This window comes from Theropithecus gelada, chromosome 17 (genome assembly GCF_003255815.1).
Source record: "Theropithecus gelada isolate Dixy chromosome 17, Tgel_1.0, whole genome shotgun sequence".
Lineage (NCBI taxonomy): Eukaryota > Metazoa > Chordata > Mammalia > Primates > Cercopithecidae > Theropithecus > Theropithecus gelada.
Genome location: NC_037685.1, coordinates 71,806,295 through 71,830,497, shown reverse-complemented (window position 1 = coordinate 71,830,497; position 24,203 = coordinate 71,806,295). Strand labels below are relative to the sequence as shown.

General features: G+C 40.9%; 1 protein-coding gene across 1 annotated transcript in view; it reads left to right on the top strand.

Annotated features, from left to right (window-relative positions):
- The window catches only part of FOXO1 (forkhead box O1), a 111,863-nt gene that overhangs the window by 49,264 nt on the left and 38,396 nt on the right, over window positions 1-24,203 (top strand). The gene's annotated exons all lie outside the window — the stretch shown is intronic.

Sequence of the window (24,203 nt, the reverse complement as noted above, 5' to 3'; positions counted from 1 at the left end):
ATAAATAAATAAATAAATAAATAGGCCAGGCGCGGTGGCTTACACCTGTAATCCCAGCACTTTGGGAGGCCGAGGCGGGCGGATCACGAGGTCAGGAGATTGAGACCATCCTGACTAACATGGTGAAACCCCGTCTCTACTGAAAATACAGAAAACTAGTCGGGCGTGACGGCGGGCGCCTGTAGTCCCAGCTACTCGGGAGGCTGAGGCAGGAGAATGGCGTGAACCTGGGAGGCGGAGCTAGCAGTGAGCCGAGATCGCGCCACTGCACTCCAGCCTGGGCGACAGAGCAAGACTCCGTCACAAAAAATAAAAAAATAAATTAAAATGAAAAATAAAAGTTTTCAGGTCTTGCACTACTGTAGAAGAAATATCTAGAAAGGCAGATGATGTGATTTTGGCAAGCGTGTCACCTGTTGATTTCTATTTTGCCAGTGAATGCATCAGGCCTGAGGTATGTGTGAGATCTGGACTTCTCCATTTCTTGTTTCTGATCACCTGAGGCTTGCACTCTGGAGCTTTTCCTTGTCTTCAGAGAATTTTTAGTGTGGTACATCTCCTTTGTTGTATTACAAACAACGTACAGAACACTTAATGCTTTCATTGGTTAGGAATCTCTGAAATTAAAAAGGAAATACCATGTTAGTTTTTGCCTTCTTATTTATTGTTCAACATTGTTACTTAAAACTTTTTCCCTATTTTCAGGTCATGTCCGCCCCCTGCCCCCCAACATGTTTGGTATTCTTTCTATCCACCTGTTCCTTCACCCAAACATAGTTAGGAGAGGAGTGCTGACCTATTAAGGCTTGTGTACTGTGGCTCTGTGTTTCTATTAGATGAGACTGAGTTCCTTTTCTGGCTCCTAGATGCTGGGGACATATTACCTGGTCACAAGAACGTGAGTTCTGAGTTCTGATGATTTCCCACCCTTCTCTCTTTTAATGGTAAACATTCTTAGTAACTTTTCACCTTTCTTTCTTTTTTTTTTTTTTTTGAGATGGAGTTTTGCTCTTGTTGCCCAGGCTGGAGTGCAATGGCCCGATCTTAGCTCAACGCGACCTCCGCCTCCTGGGTTCAGGCGATTCTCCTGCCTCAGCCTCCCGAGTAGCTGGGATTACAGGCATGCGCCACCACACCCAGCTAATGTTGTATTTTTAGTAGAGACGGGGCTTCTCCATGTTGGTCAGGCTGGTCTCAAACTCCTGACCTCAGGTGATCTGCCCGCCTTGGCCTCCCAGAGTGCTGGGATTACAGGTGTGAGTCACCGTGCCCGGCCTTTCACCTTTGTTATTGGTCAGAGATAGATTGTTCCCTAAACCGTCATTTCTCTGTTATCCCATTAGAAATTCATGCAGAAATTAATACTTTTGTATCATATTTTAAACTATCTGTTCAGTTATTTCTATTTCGAGTGACTTGTATCCAGCAGGGTGGGTGTGGGGAGGTTTTGTTTGTATTTGCATGTTGGCATAAAGATGCTAAAGCGTGAGGGCTATCCATTGAAAAAGGAGCCCCAGGAAGCTCACAGGAGGTGAGTTGCAATAGAGCGTTGTTTCCTGGTTCCTTGCTCCTTTCTCCATCTGTCCCTTTTGCTCTGGCTCCCAATCTAGACTGCCATGTAGTGCCAATTTTTCTTTTCATTCCTTGGTCTGCTTCAGGTCTTAATTTTATTGTGCCGCCTTCCCTTCACACCCCTTGCACGCAGCCTCACGGATCAACTCTGTCCTAAGCAGAGAAACACAGCTTTGTCTCCCTCTTGTATTTCAGTCTTGTTCTGCCCTATAGTAGCTTCTGATACCTCCAGCATAAATACAATTGCTCATCATGGCCTTTTCAGGCCACTCCTGCTGCTGCTTCCTGTGAGTGTACCAATAGACTTCTCACTCTTCTCCACATGCGTTTGTCCCTCCACGGTCCCTCTTCTTCAGACCTTTTTCCTGTCTGCTTCATTAGATGAGCATCGTCTCATCCTTCAGACTCATTTCCTTTACAGAACTTTTCAGAATACCTGGTTTAGTTCTTGTCTTTTTAATTTTTTCTCTCTCCTTCATACATCTTTAAACATTAGTCCCTTTGCAGCGCTCTCTGACTTAATTTTCTGTTGTGTGCCAAGGCATTCAATATTCTTTTTTTGTGTTTTAATTTTTTTTTTCATTAAAAAAAAAAAAAACCCTCCTTACTATCATTCCCAGATATTCTTGTCTCAGCTAAAGATACTTGTTTTTCATTTTGAGTAAATATTCCAAGTAACTAAAGCTCTTTCAAATTTAGGAAGAAAGTGTTTTTCCTTTCCCTTCCTATCCCACATCCGGTTTATCAGCAGTGCTGTCATCTTTATCTTCAAAATATATCCAAGTTCCTTTACTTCTTACTGCTTCCACTTCTGTGTCTGGTTCAAGCCCCTGTAGTTTCTCTGCAGGTTGGTTGCTCTGTCTCCTAACTGCTTTTCCTGCTTCTGCCCTTTCTTTTGCAGCCTGTACTCAGCAAGGCCAGACGGATCCTCTGCTCCAAACTTCCCCTGGCTGCCTACCTCCCTCAGCCTGAAAGCTGAGGTTCCCGCAGCAGCCTGCAAGCCTCTTTATTATAGCCCAGCCCTCCTGACCTCATTTTCCTCTCTTTCATGTCTCTCTGGTCACTTGGCCTCCTTTCATGCAATGCATCCTTCTGCCTCAGGGCTTTGGCAATATCCCTTGCCTCTCTTTGGAACACTGTTCCCCAGGTGTCTGCCTGGCTACTTCCTTCACCTCACCTTGCTCACTCAGATGTCACCTTTTCAAAGCAATTTTCCTTGACTTCATTGTTGATAATCACAGCCTCCCCGCATGCCTGGTGTATGCTATGCACTGTCCCCTCTGCTCTGCTCTGCTCTCTCTGTCTGACTGACTGACTGACTGTCTATCTGTCTGTCTATCTATCTATCTGATCTATCAATCAATATATGTATTATGTATGACGGAGCCTCACTCTCACCCAGGCTAGAGTGCAGTGGTGCAATCTTGGCTCACTGCAACCTTCCCCTCCTGGGTTCAAGCGGTTCTCCTGCCTCAGCTTCCCGAGTAGCTGGGATTACAGGTGTGCACCACCATGCCCGGCAAAATTGTATTTTTAGTAGAGATGGGGTTTCACCATGTTGGCCAGTCTAGTCTCCAACTCCTGACCTCAGGTGATCCGCCTGCCTTGGCCTCCCAAAGTGCTAGGATTATAGGCGTGAGCCACTGCGCCTGGCCCCCTCTGCTTTTTTCTTGTAGCACTTGTTGACACCTACCCCCAGTGTGTATTCTTGTCCATCTCCCCCACCATAGAGCACAGGCTCCACAAGGACAAACATCCTCTATTTTTTTCATTCTTTTGAACCCACATGGTAGTAGGTGCTCAGCAGTTGTTTGCTGCATGAATGTGCTTTTTACCTACCTCTGCATTCACTGTGTGCTTTTCTGCCTTACTGGAGCGATGGGAGTGATCATTGGGATCTTCTGGTTTTTTGCTTACCACTTATGCCATGTCTTCTGGAGCTTGGCAAAGACCTTCTCTTACTGTGTACGTTGCTTTGCCTCCTAGCTACTTCAGCATGGTTTTCAAGCTAGGAAGGGGTGAGCCTTTCAGGAGAAGCTTTATAACAAAGTGTGTTAAATAACTGGTCTTATTTTATACACAGTTTAAATCCAGCCAGGCCCTGGATGAGGATTTGAGAGGATCTCTGTGCTCTGTAGTTCTGTGGATTAGCATTTGGCTTTCATTGTTTTCTTTTAGCCCTGACTTTCTGGTTCACGTTTGTTTAAATAGTCTTGAGTGTTTCAGAGGCTGAGGTGGTTGGAAGGTTGGCCACCAGATAAGGGGAGCAGCATCGCTATTCTTGTGCTTTCTTCTCTGCAGGGCCAAGAGATCTTCCACTGTCTGTGCAGTGTGAGAAAGTTGCTAGCGTTGTTCTCAGTAACAAAATCTTCTATGTGAAGGTTTGCTGTCCCCTCAGTTTCTTAGTTTTCCTCTTTACAAAATGAAACGTCATTGACCATATTTTCAGGCTGCTTACAACTCCAGTGACCTTGAGTCCTGTAGGTCCCTCTTGCTGAGTAGAAAATTCAGATGAATTAAATTGTGTTGCAGAATCATGCTTTGAAAAGAGGTCCTAATCCCTGCAGTGTTCTTGACTTTCTGAAGAGGACTGAGCTCATGGTCAGCATGTTTCCTGATGGTTAAACATATCTAGCTTTAAAATTTCCAGCTGCTAGAGGAGATGAAGATGATGAGAAGCAAGCACACAGCAAACTGTTTGGCTTTTAGATGCATCCTGGCCTGGCTGGGTGGACTTGCACAGAACTGCTGGTGCCAGGTTAGTTCCCTGGGACTTTTCCAACATTTGTCTCTGTATTGAGTTTTGTCCTTATTCCTGAAATAGAGTAGCCACTGGAATCAGGAACCAGAACTGCTGGAAAATACCTTTGCAAGTCACTGTGTTGCATGGTAGAGGAAAGGCAACTGCCAGTAGTTAAAATACCGGGTTGAGTGCTAGTTTTTTCACCCTTTATTTTTTCTCTTTAAAGAGAGGTCTGATTTACTTTCTTCTGTCTGTTAAAGCTCTTCACAGGCTCTTAGAAAAATAAGCCATTTAATGGTACCAGCTGTGAGGACCCAACTTCAGTTCCATGAAAGCCGCCTGGTAGTTCTGGTCACAGGGTCCTGATGGAAGATCGTGTAACTGCTGCTAGGCAGTCAGCTGGAGGGCTCTGGTGTGGCTCACGCTCGTGTTTGTTCAAGTGACCTGAATGTGCTTCCTCTTTGGGGACCTGTTTCAAATGCACATGCTGACGCCGTAATCATCCACTAAACCAAATGAGAGTCAGGAAATTCAAATTCGTGGGGCCTGTGACTTGGCCACAGTCCCTGTACACATAAAACAAGGTCTTAAATCAGAGAGACCACCATCTAGATTAACACTCAAACTGCAGATGGGGGCCGGAGCGGCTCTTGGTGTGGGAACTGCAACTTTGAAGTTCCAGACTTTGATGTGATTAACATTTCAGACTTACAGTCCTTTCTGTGTGGTAACTTTTTTGTTTTTTTTAAACACCAAACTGAAAATAAAAATTGATTTAGATTAGGGATGTTGGAGAAGCAGATCGTAAAGGGAGAAGGCCTCTTGCAAACCACATGTAACTATGTCACATCCTTATGTGCCTCGGGAAGAGAGAGATGACAGACTACTGACCTTTCACCATATCTCTTTTACTTCTAACCGTTCTCACAGAGACCCTGCCCTCCAACACGTACACCACCCCCAAAAAGAGGACACTTTTGACTTTGCTGTCTCTTATTGACCAAGTGATAATCCTGATGGAGAAATAGGGTTTACAGGCATGAGGTGTTCTTTTTCACCCAGATTTCAAGGTTTAAATACTGGAGATCATCTGACAGCCTTCAAATTGTGGCTGATTAAAGTTTAGTTCTTCACCTCTATCTTGCTGGTGAAAGGAATACGAAGACAGGGAGAGCAGTTTGTGGGTCATTCCTCTTTTAAAATGTTGCTGTTAAAATCGTAGATCAGCTGATACACAGTAGCCCTCCTTTACAAGAGGGAGATAGTTCCAGGACCCACAGTGAGTGCCTGAAACTGTGGATAGTATCAGACCCTGTGTATACTACATTTTTCCCTGTACCTACATACCTATGATAGTTTATACATTAGTCAGAGTAAGAGATTAACAACAATAACTAATAATAAAACAGACCAATAATAACAGTATACTGTAATAAAAGATAGATGAATGCAGTTTCTCTCTCAAAATATCTTACCATATTGTACTGCAAGTAACAAAAAGGTGGAAGGTGAGAACTCAGGGAAGGACCACTGTACATGGAATTGACATCAAGGAAACAAGAAATGTGCCTGGGATGATAAAATTTCTTGGCCACTGAAATTGTTGGGCCAGCCTTCTTTTTGAAAGAAATCTCCCTAGGCACGCTTGCGCGCGTTTGTGTACGTACATATGTGTAACACACACATAAGTCTCTTCTGTTTTCTTCCTTAAGGTTGAAAACCTGAGGTGTCATCCTGATAATTTCATGGAGACCCTGCAACATTTTTTCCATCATACATGGCACTTTCTCTTCATAGCTGTGTCTATGATATGCTGTCTGCCTGCTGTGCTCTGTCCATTTGAGCTTTCTAAAACCCTGTAGGAGAGGTGGGGAAGCCTGGATTTTGTTGGGGAGATCCAAGGTCTCCATGGCATGACAGCTGATAAATGGAAGATGGATAACTGTAACCCTTGAGTCAGTGCATTTTCTGCTGGCCCTCTCAGTCTACTGACCCTGTCTTCAGTAGGCCTGTAAAAAGGCAGGGCAAAACCTAGCCCTCTAGTAGAGTTTTTATTTTTATTTTTGTTTGTTTGTTCATTTATTTATTGAGATAGAGTCTCACTCTGTTGCCTACGCTGGAGTGCAGTGGCGTGATGTTGGCTCAACCCACGACTCCTGGGCTCAAACAGTCCTCCCACCTCAGCCTCCTGAGTAACTGAGACTAAAGGCATGCACCACCACGCATGGCTCATTTTTTGTATTTTCAGTAGAGACGGGGTTTTGCCATGTTACCCAGGGTAGTCTTGAACTCCTGGGCTCAAGTGACCCACTCAACTTGGCCTCCCACTGTGCTGGCATTTATAGGTGTGAGCTACCGTGCCCAGCCTCAGTTTTTATATTTTACTGTTGACGTTACTGTAGCTGTGATGGGAGGAGGGAATTAACAGGGCTCATGAGACAGTGCTGAGCACCATCCTCTCTCCCAAACACAGCTTCCGTGTGTTTTAGATGTGTTCTTTCCCTATCATGCCATCCATGTTTAGGGGCACAAGACGAGTCAGGTGAGGAGGGAATGGGCAGGTAAGTCCATGTGAACCCCTCTAGCAGGATTTTGCCCTGCATCGCTGTTTCAAGGACATAGGATACAATTATGACCTAACTCTTTTAATGTACGAAATCAGCAGAAACGATGAATATTTTTAGCTTCAAATTTGTATTACACACTGAGAACCTTATGTATGATTCTAACTTTATTGGTCGGTCATATCCTGAACTATACACCGTATGTACCTAGCAACCTAGTATTGGTTACAGTGATGCTGTCTTAAGTTTGTTTGTTTTAAATAATGTCTGAACCCACCATAGTGGTAGCACTCTAGCACAGTTTTGGGTAACGAATAAGATTGCATTCTGACATGGTGTCATAAATCATATCTAAAACCCGTGAGGTCACATAGAACTTGTTTATGTAACAGGAGAGAACAAAACTCATTGTTCTGAGAATATATTGCTCACTCATTTTATCCTCAGTCATGATGAGTTTTATAGCCTATGTGCAGTATTGATGCCACTGAATAAGCATTTATTTTTGGTGAAGATATAACTTTTCTCCTAACATTCAGTTGAGAGGTTACAACAACTAAAACTTTGCATTCTGGAATTTATGTACACGTATGTGTATAGATACATGTGGTTTTTAAGGCCTGGCAACCTTAATGAATACTGGTAGAAGATTTTGGCTGTCTTTTAACAGCATTACCACGTGGTTGACCATTTAAATAAGCAGCACTTTATCTTGATGTAGTGAATGCATTTCACTGGTTATTTTGGCAAACCAGGGTATTTGTTGGTTACAAGCATAATTTTCTCAGTTTGTTATTTTTCCTTCTAGATATTTGTGAGTTATTGTTTTTATAGCCTGTATTGAAAACATGCTTTTTCTTTTTAAAATGGATTGTAGAGCTTTGTTAATAAAAGAATTTAAAATAAAAATGGTAAGGCAGAATGGCTTAGTTATTTTTATATTTTCCTGTAAAAACAGCCTCAGTTAAGTGAGCCACAATGAGCCATGATGTATTTCCTCCATCAGGATGGAAAATAAGCCATTTATTATTTCAGGTCTGACTCACAGTGAACCTGCTGACACTGGGATGTTTTAAAATCATAATCATAAGGAACAGGTTAGGGCAGAAACTTGGACGCTGGGCCTAGGATTACCTGCTTATTACAATGTTTTACAACTTGGATGCTTTAGGTTTTCTGGCACAATGTCCTAAACCTCACACACTAAACACCCCCTTGTTGTACAATTATTGCTTGCTGGTTTTAGATGGTGCCAAATAGACAGATGCCTCATCATAATTACCATTTTTAAAAATTTCACTGTTATAGATATATATAAATAGGTTGTTATCTCCTCTCCCTTCCCTCAGTACAGTATGCTCATGCTTCCACAAAAAGCACCCCGGATGTCCTTAGTTAATAAAGACGGGCAGCTGAGGAGTGAGAGTGTGGCAAGTGGATGCAGCGTGTCCTCAGTGTCGCAGGGTACATAATATTAAATTACATGCGATTGCAAAGGAAAGCAGTTACATCGAATACAGTTGTCAAAATTGTCATAGGGTAATAGATGTGCTTCTTTATCAATACATTACATACTATTTAGTGGTGGGTCACTATAATTTCGAGGTGGAGATGAATAAACAATATTTTGGGTTTTTGACAGCAACTGTAATGTGAAGGCATCCAATTTCTATTGGTGTCAAAGTCACAGGTACTGCCAATACTGTGATGTGTTGCCTACATTCGTAATTGGAAGAAATGCTACATTTTAATGAGTGACTCATAAAAATGTGTTTTTTCCTATCCAAGGTCATGAATCCCTTGAGTTCTGTCCATGGGCTCCAGGTTAAAAACCCTGGACCTTGAGGAATTTTTTTTTCCCACCCTGAAGAATTTCTTTAGGCATGAATTTGAATATATGCAAATAAAGTTTTCCTTGAAGACAATGCTATTCTACTAGCTTTGGTTCAAAAACAGGAAGACATGTTTACTTCTTGTTTTTGTAGTCAGTTCTAATTATCTGTAGTCCAGAATTGAAGAAATTAGCTTTCATTTGCCTGAGAAAATCATTTACTCCTTTGGCATCAAAAGGAGGATGCATTGAAACCTGTATTTTCTGTGGTTTTGAGTAAACAGACTTAAATTTACAAATACTCATGCATAATTCTATGCACACTCTAGTCATATTAATACAGTGTAGACTGATACATATATAGAAATTACATCCTTTCCAAAGTAAGTGTATGCATCTCCTTTGTAAGACAGAAGGAAGAATAAAGAAAGCAAACAAATTAACCTTGTCATGGCAAGCAGAAGGAAAAAGAAGCAGTAGGCTCCCAGTTTGGTATTCTACCCTCCAGATGACTTTATTGCATAATGTGTTTTGTCATCCAAACGTAATTTTATTTCGGGTCTACTGAGCTTCAAAAATTACAAATGATAATGATAATTAATTAAATTTGAGTAGTTTTAATGACATTGAGCTGTGTGCTGGAATGGGAAAATGGCACAATTGAAGGGCATTTACATTGAGTGTCATTGTTTAAAGTTACCCTGATTTGGAGGCCCTTTAAAAATACCAAAAGTCATTGTATTTTAACATTTATTTCAGCTGAAGGTTTTAAAACAGCTTTTAAAAATCTTTAGTACTTGCAGTGAAGGAAGATACATGTAACCCCTTCCCACCCATCTCTAGGATCCATCATATGAGTTGAAAATTATCTTTTAATAAATTAACCATGATCATGACAAATCTTACTTTACTGCTTTGAAGGAAAAAGGAGGCATTTTGTGACATGACACTGAAAGGATAACATTTTCTGCCACCCTCTTATATAATACCTACCTTAAGAATCAGGAAAAGCCTTGGAGATGACACTTCAATTTGTAGACATTGTTCTTTTCTGAAGAGAATCTGAAAAAAGATAGCCTAGAGAAATCAAGAAAATGTAAAATAGAAAAAGAATAAGGTGATCGCTACTTCAACAGCGAGCTAATACTCTGAGGGGTTACAGCAGTGACAGATAAGGAGAAATATGCATTTTTGACTTGAAGGATAACACATTGTGATTATCAGTCAGCTTTTGCTCCATAACAACCCCCAAAGTCTCAGTGGCATGCAACCGTATGTATTTATTTATTGCTCACATGTATGAAATTCCCTGCAGCAGCCTACTCCATGTGTCTCACTTTGAGGCCTTGGCTGGAAGGTGAGTGACTAGGGTAAGTTCTTCTCATGGTAGTGTCATGTGCAAGAGGGCAAGCCTGACTGCATGAGTATGTTTCAAGTCTTTGCCAGCATTAGATTCCCTAGCATCCCATTAGCCATAGCATCTCTGGAATCAAGAAGGAGGAAAGTGTGCTTTACCCACAAGAGGCCATAGAAATACAGTTACCAGAGAGTGAAGAATTGGGACCAATAATTCTGTCCTACCACAAATGCTAAAAATGTTAGCAGCTGAGGGTAGCTTTTGGTTATGAGATTATATGGTGCTGTCTTACTGCCTTTGGCTTTTGTCATTTCCTCTGCCCCAAGAAACACTAGTTCAGTTTTTCATATGGACGTGGACTGAATTTAACACACCATGAGAGACATGTTACTATCAGCTAGGTAAGGGACAGGAAAGAGGGTGCATGAATTGAGCCAAGACTTAAGAGATCTGGATTCAAAATCTGGTTCAGCAGTGTACCTATTGGGGGACTCCAGGCAATTCATGTAACCTTTTTCTGCCGTGGGGCCTCTTGTTCTGTAAAATGAAGATACTGGGCTAGCCCATCTTCTTAGTTATTTCTACTACTAGAATTGAGATTTGATTTCTTATCTGTTGATACAGGTTTCATTTATTGGCACCTCCATTCCCACCTTTAGGTTGGTGTAGGCTCAAGGCAACAGAATGACTTTAGTAGACAAATGGGGTTAAAAACATTGAATGTATAGAGATGTACTACCTATGTGTACAATACTAAATAGTGTGGAGTGATGACTGTTGAATGCTGTGTTTGGGGTTATAGAATCTCCCCTATAGGCTTTAAGCTCCCTGATAACTTTATTTCCTTCCCTCCCTCCCTCCGTGCCGCGCACCCACCCACCTACCTACCTACCTACCTACCTAATACAGTGCCTGACTTGTAGTATAGCACTCTAGGAACAAATGGTTGAAAGAAGAAACCCCAAGTGGGAAATTAGTAGGGAAACAATTCCCTAGCCTGAAAGTGTGTCCAAGAAGAATGATGGTTTTCTGGTGGTTATATTTATTGCCTAGGATGGACAGCTTTCTGCTTCAGAGGACTGGGAGTGTTCAAACAAGATTGACATAGACATTTGACCCCTTGCTGTGTCCCCAGCATTTTGCTAGGCACTCAGGGTGTAGCACGAGGAAGCATGGTTGCTGCCCTTCGGTTTTTGTCTGGGAGACAGATGTGTAAACAGAGTTGCACTGTGCCTTCTGTACCAGAGGCCCAACCAAGGCATAGAAGGGCCACATGGGAGACATAGGGAGATCTCACTTGGAAGAAACCTGGGTCTGGTCTTGATTGAGGAGTGGGGAGAAGTTGGGCGGATCTGTGGGTTTATAGAGAACTTTCTGGGAAGGGTGAAGTGGCACAATATTTTTGGGGGGCCTAACTACAAAGTCTGAAGGGAAAGGCAGGGTGAGACAAAGCTTCAGAAGCAGACAGGGTTAGATCTGAGAGCCTTGCATGACATAACCTTGGTCTTTACCTGATGGAAAAAGGAAGTTACTGAGGAGTTTAAAGCAGGGGCAGGGATGTGATGAGATAGGAATGGCAGTGAGGAAGTTGGATGTGGGAGCTGCAGGGACCTGCAGGCTGTACTATGACTTGGGGAGGATGGAGGGACAGTGGAGGGGCATGAGCTGGGCTGACATCCGGCAAGTAGTGTCCAGTATGGACAATCACTCTTATAGTCCTCCTCAGTCCCTTTTGGCACCCTGCCTCTCCCCGAGCCCCACCATAGAAAATAACATGCTGTGCTGTCACTTAAAATCCCCTTTTCATGGCCAGGCGTGGTGGCTTACGCCTGTGATCCTAGCACTTTGGGAAGTCGAGGCTGGCGGATCACTTGAGGTCAGGAGTTTGAGGCCAGCCTGGCCAACATGGTGAAACCCTGTCTCTACTAAAAATACAAAAATTAGCCAGGTGTGGTGGTAGCACGTGCCTGTAATCCCAGCTACTCAGGAGGCTGAGACAGGAGAATCAGTTGAATCCAGGAGGCAGAGGTTGCAGTGAGCCAAGATTGCGCCGCTGCACTCCAGCCTGGGTGACAGAGCGAGACTCTGTCTCTAAATAAACAAACAAACAAACAAAGAAACTAACCAACCAACCATGTTGCTGGTCCTTGAAATAGTCGGTTTTAGGCTATATAGCTCTGGGTGATGAGATATACGGTGTAGTCTGTGTTGAAGAGTGATAGAAACTCAGTTTGGAAAACTGTCAACTTGATAGGTTTAAAACCACCTTGGTCAATAAAGTGATGGAGGTTATTTTGATCTTCAATTTTTACATTTGCTCTATCTTGCTAGATAACATTTGGAAAAATTGTTTTTCCACAGTATTTTGGTTAAGTAGAACATGCCTTTCAGTAAATTCCACTACGTTATTGTTAGAATATGTTTTTTGTTGTTCCAAATTTGTTGATATTTTTATTATTGCTTGGTCAATGTATGTTTTCTAGATTATTAGGCTCGTACCTACTACTTTTCAATACTTCTCAGCTGATAATCAAGAGGTATCTCTTAGTGGTTAGTGTCAGCAGCATTACTGGTATAATTTGTGGCCTTCTTTCACACACTAGCTTTCCACACCTCTGAGCAGGTTCAGGGCTTACGTAGCTACTAATACATATGTACTGCTGGCAAGTGACTAGAGAGGTGGAAAAGGGAGTACCTTGGGGGTTTAGGGGCTAGAAAAGGTCACCATTGGGTTGGAACCAGGAAAAAATAGAGCGCACACCTATGATGAGCACTGTAGTATAGATAGAATTTCAATAGGCTGAGGCTGTATTTGGGCCAGATTGAGAGGAGATTCGGGGAGGAGCAGCCTGGACAGTGGGGAGGAATTGAGAAGTACAGGTGGTTGGATTTGTGTGATTGGAGTTAAGGCTGGAGAAATGGGAGCCATGTCCCCATCATTTCTTTTTGAGGGTAGGAAGCTATCGAGTAGGAAATGTGTGTGTGTAATGCTGCTAGGTTACAGTTTTAAGCACCAACTGTGAGCACTGGAATGCTTAGTGTTGTAACAGAGCATCTGCAGGTACTCTGGAATTCTCTTAAAATATCCTGGAATTTTCCTTGATCAGGAAAAAAAATGACATGGTTGAGCGGTGAATTTTAAGAGTTTTATTTTTCTATTTTTTTACTGCTATAAACATTTGTTAGTAACTGTGTTTTATTATTGAGTTGCCCACACAGTGTGTGGTTTTGGTGACTAAAAATGAAGACTGGATGACCATTGACTAAAAATACTTATTTATATGATATTTTATGTATATATCAACATGTACATATATGATATATATCAGGTTTTTAAAAAGTAAATGATGAAGAACATCATTACTGATTTACTCAAATCAAATATGTACCAGTTTTTCAGTTCTGGAAACAAAGATTCCAGGTTTCTATAGCATTTAACAAATGATTATTCATAGCAAAATCTACATTCCTGAGGCTGGGAATTAGAGGAAAGGGTTTGTGTGAAATAGGAACCAATTGAATTTTAGAAAGGATGTTAACATATAGCTGTTTTACTGTCTATAATGTTAAATGAATACACTTTTGGTTTCTGTCTGGAAAAAAATTAACATCTTAATCTAGTGTGTGATTCTTATACATAAGACTTTTTAGGGATGACAGTAATATTTACAAATAGGTGAAAAAATACAGAGTTGTCTGGTTTAGACTCCTGTTGTCATGGCATGTTTAAAGAAGAAAGCTTCCAGGAGAGAAAGGCTTGTGATGAAGTAGCATCACCTTTCAGTTAGTTCTCTGTAGTATAGATTATGTGTATGTGTCTGCCTGGTCATAGTTGCTGGTGGCTAGGTGTCCTTGCCTGATGCCAATATGATTCTGGGCTGAATGTACATGAATCAATTCTAATATAAGTGTAAATAGCACACGGGAAGATAAACATACCAAGAGAACCACGTACAGATCATATGGTTTATTCCAGAGGCAAGAATAATAATTTAAAAAATCTGACATTAGACTAATTACGAAATAGTTGAGTGAACTCAGTCATACGTGCACATTAAATATCATGTAGGTACATACACATACATATACAGTATCACTAACTAGATTTTTCAAAAGATTGCCTTGTAAGAACAAGTAACACTCACACATTTAAAGTGTTAATAGTGCTTTTAGGTGGCATGTCTTGTCTTTTTTTTTGTTTTTTTTTTTGGTCGAAGTTGCAAAATTTAGGCTAATTCTGTCACATTCAGTATAAATCACACAGTTAAAAAGACGCTCTGTAGTTTTCCTAGTCTTTGGCCCATTTTGGCACATTAAGTGTTCGGGGTAAATTTCTATGGCGACACCATCATCTCCTCTAGCTTTCTCACCTGACGTTTGCTTCCCCAGCACACCACATCAACCCCAGCTCTTAATTCCCTTGACAAAACACGCTTCGTGATTGTATATGGCACTCTGACTGCTAAAGCTAAGCTCTATTACAGTAGTTGAGTTACAGTTTTCTTGAAACTCAGTTGTGCTTTTTCAGATGTGTTTGTGCAGTAGTGCTTGTTTTCCTAATAAAAAGTTAGCTGTTAAATATGAATGTGAAAATAATTATCTTTAGAAAGAACTAAGTTGAACCCCTTGAAAGACTTAAGCTGCTGATAAATTATTTGCAGTCAGACCCTGTAAGTTTGGGGGAAACCATGGAGAACTTCTGTAGTTGGATTGATATGAAAGGGGTTCAGTTGGATTCCTCTTCCACTTGAAAGAAATGCAAATTGTAAATCTGTGGTGACAATATACTGTGGGTTTATAAGAAAGAATGGAAGCCTAACCAGAGTATCTTGATTCAAAGGTTTGCTGTACGTCAAGCACAGTTACCTGTATATTTTTAAGTCAAATGTTTAAGGAATACATATTACGTATACACACGCACAACACAAACACACACACACACATATAAGGTATACATACTTTTTTATTTATAATATATGTATATATTTAAAATCCTTGCTGTAACTCAACCTTTTTTTTTTTTTTTTTGGATTCATGTGCCGACTAGGGTCTCCATCTGATTTGGGTTGGATTGGGATTGGATAACACCTTTCCACCTAATAGTCAGCAGCATTAAGAGCATTGATTGCCAAAAGGCCATAGCTAACCTACTTTTTTTAGGATACATATTGTTTCTCCTCATTACCCTGTAATAAAATAAGATTTATCTTAAACATGTGCTGAGAGAAGCCTAAAATGGAAATACACAGTACAGGCGTAGTAAGCTGGGAGAGACCTTAAGGACCATTGCCAACTCCCTAAATTGCAACTGAGGAAATGACTTCATCAGATTGAGATCTTCATTAGTGGCCTAGCTGTGCAGTGATGTAGGCAGTGAGTGCATGAGCAGAGCATGTGTGGTGTTCATTCCCATCCATCCATCACTCATCCCACATGAAGTTGCCTCTGGATTGGGACCTTGAACTCTTACTAATTTTATGGTAGTGTAACTTGGAGAAGACTTATCAGGTAGGTGAGCTTGGTAGTGTGTTTTGCTTTGTTTTGCATTTGGGTCATCTTCACATGTGTCAACTGAGAAGGATTTGCTGCTAACCTATACCTAAATCTCTGACACAAAACCTGGAAAAGCCTTAAATGATTGGCAGGTAGTGTTGAAAGGTGCTGTATCAGGGCTTTGTAAATCATGCCATCTAGATAGAATGCATTGTGTTGGAATGAAATTAAAATAACCGTTTTAAAAAATGTAAATGACCTTGGGTAGAAAAACACCAGCATTAAGAAAGCTGTAGCAGCTTTCACATTAGCAGGTGAAGATCAATCTCTCCCCCTTCATGTTTGAAATAATCTTTTACATTGCTTGTGTGAATTTCTTTCTTTTTTTCAGGTACATTGATTATGCATCTCCTCCCACCCTCCACATTTATTCCCCTAAGGGATTGATATTAATGAGTTTTATGCTTTGAATTTTAAAATTTTCTTGTCCTCAAAAGTGAGACTGGGGAGAAAGAGAAAAGACTTTAAAATTTTTCTTTGAATGCTTTTAGTTATATACCTATTCCTTTTAAAAATTTCTCTGTGGATAACAGGATTAGTTTCTTGCAAATGACTAATTTAAATGCCATAGAATATGTTTAGATTCACTGTCCCATGGTTGTCCTGCCACATTTCTTTTGCTCAGATTCACCTTCAGAAAGTGAGGGAAAGGGAAAGCATATTAAGCATATTATGCCTGCAATCAAGGCATAGGTTGGCTACTTAATTTGTAGTTAGTAAAAAACCACTGTGATGGAACTGAAAATATTAATAAATTAAGAAGAAAACCAGATGCTTGTCTTTTGCTTTAATGGTGGGACTAAGGTTTACATGAATCTTTCTATGTGTGTGGTTTCAGCTAGTGCCTCTTGGCTCTGAAATGTATGCATAGGTAATTTCATTATTAATGATAACGTAGGTACCTCTCTAGAGAGTTCTAGTTGCCGTATTTTTAAAACGCTAACATTTGAAAATGTAGATACAATTCTATTTTTTAAAATTAATAGGTCTAAACTGTGATCTTTGGTGATATTTCCATTTCGAAGTATTTATCAAATCAAGTCATTAATGGTAAAACAGTACTAGTACAAAGATGCTTAGATATTGCTCTATATTTTTCAAAAGAATGACAAGGCAAGAACAACATCTTTTAGAAACGTGCCTAAAAAGGTGCCAATCTGACCAAGAAACCCATTTCGTCACTGAGAATTTTAACAGAAATTTTAAAAAGTATTATGTTGGAGAATCAATGTTTAGTACATTGGACAATTCAGAAGATTGATTTATTCAGGTTTGCTTGGGGGCTTGAGAACAAATACGTGTTTAAATTTGTATATATAATTTAAAAATATTAAAGCAAATTTGAAAAATAGGGAAGAGTCAGCCATATTGTTTTAATTAAACAAAATTATCACTACTTATTTAGCAGTGCTTCTACTTTGTTTTCTATGCATTATCTTTTTGAAGCCACTGGTGAATGTATGTATAAAGCTTGCCGGCTTTTTTGATTAACAAAGTTCAGTCAGTGAATAATGTAAAATACTATTAACGTTATTGACAGCATAACTGGAAAGTGACTTGAGCACATAACAATCACCTTTAAGTCAAAAGTTAAATTCTTGTTTTTATGTTATTTATTGTTTTCCTTTAGAGAAGAGATACATGCCTCATCTTAGGAATTATTTAATATCCTTCAAAGACTGGACTTTAATGAACAAATTTGTCGTGTGGCAGAAGTTACTATAGTCTGATGAAAGGGAAAATAGCTGCAAAGAAGAGAAAACGGGTGGTGGGGGGTGTTGAGGTATAATAATCTGTGGCTGTGGGATGGTTTTAGACAGACCAGGCATAGCCCAGACTCATGTTTCTAAACATACATTAATTGCAAACCTTGATCTCAAGTTTTATGTTTTTCCATCACTTTTTAGCTTTAATTTGTAGTAGATTGCTTGAGGAAAGACCCCTGTTGATTGGTTGTAATCACCTAAGATTTATGATGATTAGGAAGTCTAAATAAAAGTCTATTGGATCCAATTTGGACATAAATTTGAATTCCCAGTTTATTGGATTGCCTTGAAATTTGCATTGGTAATATGCAAATTGAGTTAAGAGTCTTGACTATCAAAAGCACCTTAGGAGTAAATTAGACAGTTTGGAAGCTCCATTAACTCTTTCAGAGTACTAAGCTACTATTTAGTCTACCCAAACAGTAATTTACTAAGTTTAGCATACCCAGACAGTAATTTGCAAAGTAATACCTTGAAGATGCTGGAAGGAGTTAATGAAGCTTCTGAAATACTGTGTTTTTTGGGAGAATCTGACTCAGCATTTGCAGTAGTTGGAGTTGAGAAAAGGCGACTTTAAATTTTGAATGCCTAATTGGCAGGAATTTTTGCTAATGCTACAGTCTTTGATTTTTATCATACTCCTACCCTCTTCCTGTCAGGTTGCACACTCCTTTTACTAATTTATGTGAGTGCCCCCCAAGGTAAAGCCCCCTGTGCACTTCTGTGGTGGTGCCTTCTGACTGGTTCAGCCTGTCACCTTGACACACACACAGATGGTTTCTGGAGGCCCATTTAGTTCCAGCTGTCTTGTTCTTCACTTCTCATGTCCATATCTCTCCATCTTTTCTCCTGAGCTTTGGTCTAATTTGTCACCTCAGTGAGGACCAGATGGCTGGCTGTTGTTTTGAACTTGTCTTCCTCTTTGAAATGGGTTTCTCCTCCTGAGGTCATCAGGTTTTGAACAGCACTTACCATTATTTTTTAGGTGAGGATAGCTTTCAGTGCTGGATCAGTGGGAAAAACTCCAATTCAACTCTTTTGCCTCTGCAGTGGAGCATGGACTTGAGGCTTCTTGGAGTTTTCCTCTTTCCCTTCCCCTAGTTGGCTGGAACCATTTCATCATTTCATGCTTGGGTCACTACACTGGTCTTTTCATCGGCTTGCTGCCTCCAGTTCCTTCCTTCACTCTGCTGTGGGCAAGATGACGCATCACTTTAATTATAACATTTCACCTCCTGAAACATCTTCAGATACTGTGCTACTTTGAGGATAAAATCTAAATCCTTTTCCTGGGCATCAAGACCACTCACCATCTGAAAGGCCCATCTTTCCAGCTTCCTTTCTTACAGATTCCTCTACCACCCCTCCCAGGCCCGAGGAGGGGCACTCCCTCCCTTTGAGGTATTTTACACTTTTCTGTGCTCCTTAGCAGGGCATTCCTTTTCCCTACCCACCCTATCTAGAACCACTCAATGAAAAAAGCCAGGCTCACAAAGACACATGCCACACAATTCCATTCGTATAAATTTCAATAAACAAGCAAAACGAACGTAAGTGCTAGTAAGTGACAATACCTGTGGGTGGTGATTTCACAGGGTACACATATAAAACTTCATCCAGCTGTACACAGCCCATTTGAGCATTTGGCTGTGTGTAAATTAGACCTCAGTAAAGCAGTGCCCATCATGTAAGGCTGTGGTGAGGCTTAAATTATATAATGTAGTATGTAAAATGCTGAGGGCAAGGCCTGGCATGTGGGGGAAATCCCATCTCTTTTAGACAGAAGCAGTTGCTCTCACTCTGAATTGTATGGCAGATATATTCTTCCCTGACAAGAGTAACTCTGCAAACAGACTTTGTAAGCTTTTTTTTTTCCCCCAGTGTGTTTTTCACTTTTATTGCCATGTTTTGCTCAGTTGGTATTTTTGGTTTAATATGGATATACTTGCTTTTTTTCTTGTTTATAGTGTACATTTTTGATCAATAGAAATAATGACAGTAGGGTGTGTTGTAGAAGGCTGTTAATGGATTAAGCAATTCCCCCTTCCCCCAAAACATTGCACATATCAAAAAAGAACTTTATCTTAAAAGTATTTCATACAACAAACAAGATTTATTTTCCCAAGTCATCTAGTTACCAGAGAAGCATCCATAAATGGTACTTATTAGGAAGGCATATGACTAAGGAAGACTTTCTTAATTGAGCTGTGAAAATGAAATAATAAACCATTTTGCGAGATGGCAAACTTTAGTGTATGTATTAATCACCTGGGGAATTGTCAGTTCTGATTTAGTAGGTCTGGGCTGAAGCCCAAGGTCTTGCATTTGTAACCAGCTCCTAGTGATGCCAGTGCTGCTGGCCCCAGAACCACACTGGGAGTAGAGCAGAGCTAGGGGTGTATTCAGGTTCAGAGATGGGACATTATGAAGGGCAAAACAAGAACTTAGCTCATAAAAACCACCCCACAAATTTGGGTGGGTAGTGACCTTGTGAACCACATTTATGTAAATATTCCTGAAAGAATCCGTTCAAGAAAGCATCAGCTTGTCTTTTAACGTTTTGATGTTGTGTGATTTTTTTTTAAAATGCTAGTGGAAAAGACTGGTTGATTTCATTAGTTTGTTTTTTGTTCATTCGTTTGTTTTTGTTCCCTCTTGCAAATAATATATCAGAAATGGTCATGAATTTGATCAGAATTTTAGGGAAAGAAATTTATTTGTGTGAATGCCCCTTCTTTAAAGAAATAGTAACAACATTAACAAAAAAGCCCCAAAAACTGAACTAAAGAGTACCGTCCTGCCCATTTGTTACTTTATTTCATGCATAGTACTTGACAAAAGTTGCTATTCCGTGCCATATGCCATCTGAAGAGCCAGTTTCACCGATGTTCCGTCTTCTCACTTAACATGAGTAGATTTCCATTTCCCTCCTCTGAACTGGGTCCTCTTTCTTTCCTTTGTTCCCTTTTGCCTATCACAGTCTTGACTTGGTAGAGGATATTATGCCCTGTCAGGATCTTCAACCTCTGTTAGCCTATGATTTGAAACTGAGAAAAGTCCAAGTTGGAAATTGCAAATGAGAGCCTGATGCTCTGTGGCGGGGAAAGCCTCTGAGGACTTGGCCCGAGCACCGCCCCCACCATAACAGGTTAACAGGAAGAATGTGGCTCTGCCTGCCGGCTCCTGGGCACATTCCTTTCTGTTTGGGGACTGAAGTACTGGACACATACATTATTAAATTACTTAATGAAGATTTTGAAGCACACCTCTAATCCCTTTGAAAAGGCCCTTTGAGCTGGAGAAGCATGTGGGCAGTGAGAGAGGCGCCTTCACACTGGTGAACAGGGCCCCTTAGAAGCTCCCAGGGTGCGAGTCAGCAGCACTCCAAGGCTGACCATTACTTTCTGCCCTGAATTGGCAGAAGAGACTTAGGGAAAAGTTCTTTCTAAGGCAGGACCGTTTACCGAGGGAAGATGTAGGGTTTAGGCTCCAACCTTGACTCAGCGTTGTCATTTACATTTTGACACAGGGGACCTTGTTGAAGCTATGACTAAGGGCCTCCAGGTGGTGGGCTGTCATTTATCGGTCCTGATCACAGTTAGGGATGCAGCACAGACTGATAAAAATGGGCCTTGGGCTCTGTCAGAAATGTGCGCAGTTGAATTACATAGGTGATTCTGATAACAAAGATGTTTTTGTGTTCCCACTACCCTCTTATTGGGAAGATGTCTGCCTTAGAGAGTAAGAGAACAGGCTCCAAGGCTGGGTGACCAGGAACTCATCTCTGGCAACAAACTCCAATAGCCTTTGTCTTTATCTTGGTAATAATAATAATAGTCCTAATAGACTCTGGGGTTATTGTGGTGATTGATTGAGAATGTATAAGGAAAGACTAGATATTAAAGCATTAATCACGTGTGACTAGCTGTGAACAGCGGTTTTGTAGGTTTTTGCTTTTAGTAAATAGGCTCCCCCATGTGATCAATACTAAACTGACAGCAAAAGAGCAGTCCATTCTTATTACGCCATGCTTGGGGAGATGAGTTGCTGCTGGCTCATGAAGGACACATTTTTCTTGATGTAGGGAGGTGGAATGAGAATTTAGGTGCTGTCTTCCTCCCCTTTGGGGTACCTTGCTGTCTTTTGACAGAATGAGGATGAGAGGAGGTGGTAGGAAGGTAGGGGAGGATCAATGATGAGATGGCATTGGGGACAGTGGAGAGAATGGTTGTGCATATGATTTACGGTCTTTTCTGTATACTGTAGTGCTTAGATGAGTATGCAGAAATCAAGAGTTATCAGTGATATTTGAACATTAGATGTTGCTGGCATGGAACTTCCGTTCTCATTGAGAACAGAGCCTGCTCAGTGACATGTATATTTAGTACAGTAAGACAGTTGCAGAAGGATGGCCCTGATGGTGACAGTGATAATCCTAACCCTAGACGCTCACTGGCTGGTCACAAGTACAGGATCTCACTGGAACCTCACTGGTATCTATCGTACTTCTTTTATAGTTGAGAAACAGAAAGCTTATGTAATTTGCCCAGGGTCATGTAACTAAATAACTGGCAGGGATTTGAGTCAAGATCTCCAAAGCTACATCTCTTCCTAAAGCTAGTTTAAAATTTCTTTTGTCAAATATGGAGTAGCCCACAAAGGCTGTATGCAAGGTAGTCTTCAGAAAGCTTACATCTTAACCAAGGCACGTGAGACTGCAGAAAGAAGCGATGTTAGGCATTCCTGATAATAATGGCCTGGATGATGGCAGTCCTGCTCTATGGTCACAGACCCCAGCTTTCCGCCAGAACATAGCTCAGGACTCCTGAAAAGCATCCCGTTTGGGAGCAAGTGGGCTTAATTTCCTTTTCACGGAAGGAAAGATTAGCTTTCATGCAAACATTCGGTCCATTTGGCCATTTAATAAGAAGAATGAAGTCTCATGTTCCATAACTTTATCTACCTAAAGTCCCTTTGTTGTATGACAAACACAAAGGCTGAAACCCCTGTCCTTCCAACTCAGAGCAAATTCTGTTGTATTAAATAACCATGCCATGTACCAAATGCTTTTACACTTATTTATTGGACTTGACTCCTATCTCCTTCCCGCAAAGGAAAAAAAAAAAAAATTAGCTGACATTTCTACAGGGCCTACCACTAACCAAAGGGAAAAAGACTCACATGTCACTGTTTGTAGCTAGCAGTCCAAATTGTGAAATAAACATACTTTGAAATGTGGTCATAAAATACCTCCTGTATTTTATGGCCCACAGAGAAATGACAAATGTTCGAGGTGATATGCTCAGAAGAGCATAGATGTGATCAGGGTGGGTTATTTTGTTAACTGTTCAAGGATGGAGATTCTGTGTTCAAGGAGTCAGAGAGGAAATTGTGAATTTAGTTGAATTTCTATTACTGTTCACTTGATAATTTTATAGTTGTCTTAGAGGCCCTTCAAACAGAATATGTCTCTTTATTAAATATTACCACCCCTGCCCCATTTTACCCGGATTTGATCATTATACACTGTATACATGTATCATAGTGTTACTCAGTACTCCATAATTATGTATAATTATTATGTGTCAATTTAGATAAAATTGTAGCATGGACCATTGACATCAGTATCACCAGGAAATCTCAGGCCTACCCCCAGACATACTGAATGAGGATGTGCATTTTGACAGGATAGATAGATCCCTGTTGATACCTGTGTATGTTCAAGTATGAGAAGCACTGATTTTTATGGTACTCAGTCTCCCTCCAACTTACTGGTTACGCTTATAGAATGGAGGCTTTATTCTTCTTTACAAAGTGTGTCAAGCTCTTTTAAAGCTAGGCTTTAGAGAACAAAAATCTCAAGTGTACCTGTTCAGCATCGGAGGTGTTTTGCCATTTCTAGCAAAGTCTGACTTATTAAACCTCCTAATCACTCCATCTCAGTTTTTTCTGTTTATGTTGTATTCCATTTGCAATGTGAAGCTATTAGGATGTTCCTTTTCTGGGGAAAAGGGGGGCGGATTCCATCTTAGTTCTCATAAAAGTATAAAAATCAAAACCAAATACGCATATAAAATCTACTGTATGCTGGTGCAGTGGCTCATGCCTATAATCTCAGCACTTTGGGAGGTCAAAGTAGGAGGGTCGCTTGAGCCCAGAAGTTTAAGACTAGTCTGGGCAACATAGTGAGACCTTGTCTCTAGAAAAAATAAATTAGCCGGTGTGGTGGCGTGTACCTGTAGTCCCAGCTACTTGGGGGGCTGAGGCAGGAGGATAGCTTGAGCCCAGGAGTTGGAAGCTGCAGGTGAGCCATGATTGTACCATTGCATTCCAGCCTGGGTGTCAGAGCAAGACCCTGTCTCTAAAACAGAATCTCCTGTAAATGGTGTGGAGGAGAGAAGCCCGTGTGTATTATTCAGAACCCTCCCTCCCTGACACCTTTTCCCCTGTCCTCATCTTGTGGTCTTTCTTGGAGAAAATCATGAGGTGAATGCATAGAAAGGTGCCCCCTATTGTGGTTGTTGGAACGTTTGTTTTTGTTAATTAATGTCGGTGAATTCTGCTCTTTCAGTAACTAGATTTAGGTATCCTGGGCCTGTTTCCCATCACTTCCTGGCCTTGTACTTTGGGCAAATAACTTTGTCTCCCTGGGCCTCAGTTTCCTTAACCCTGAAATGAAGGAGTTAGATTCCAGCGCTCTGTGCTCTCTGGCCAGCTCTTGAGGACCTGAGACTCCTTCCTGCTCTTCTGTTCTTCCTCCATCCTGGCTGACTTTTACCTGGCTCCCCCTGCCCCCATGGGCCCCCTTAAACTCCAG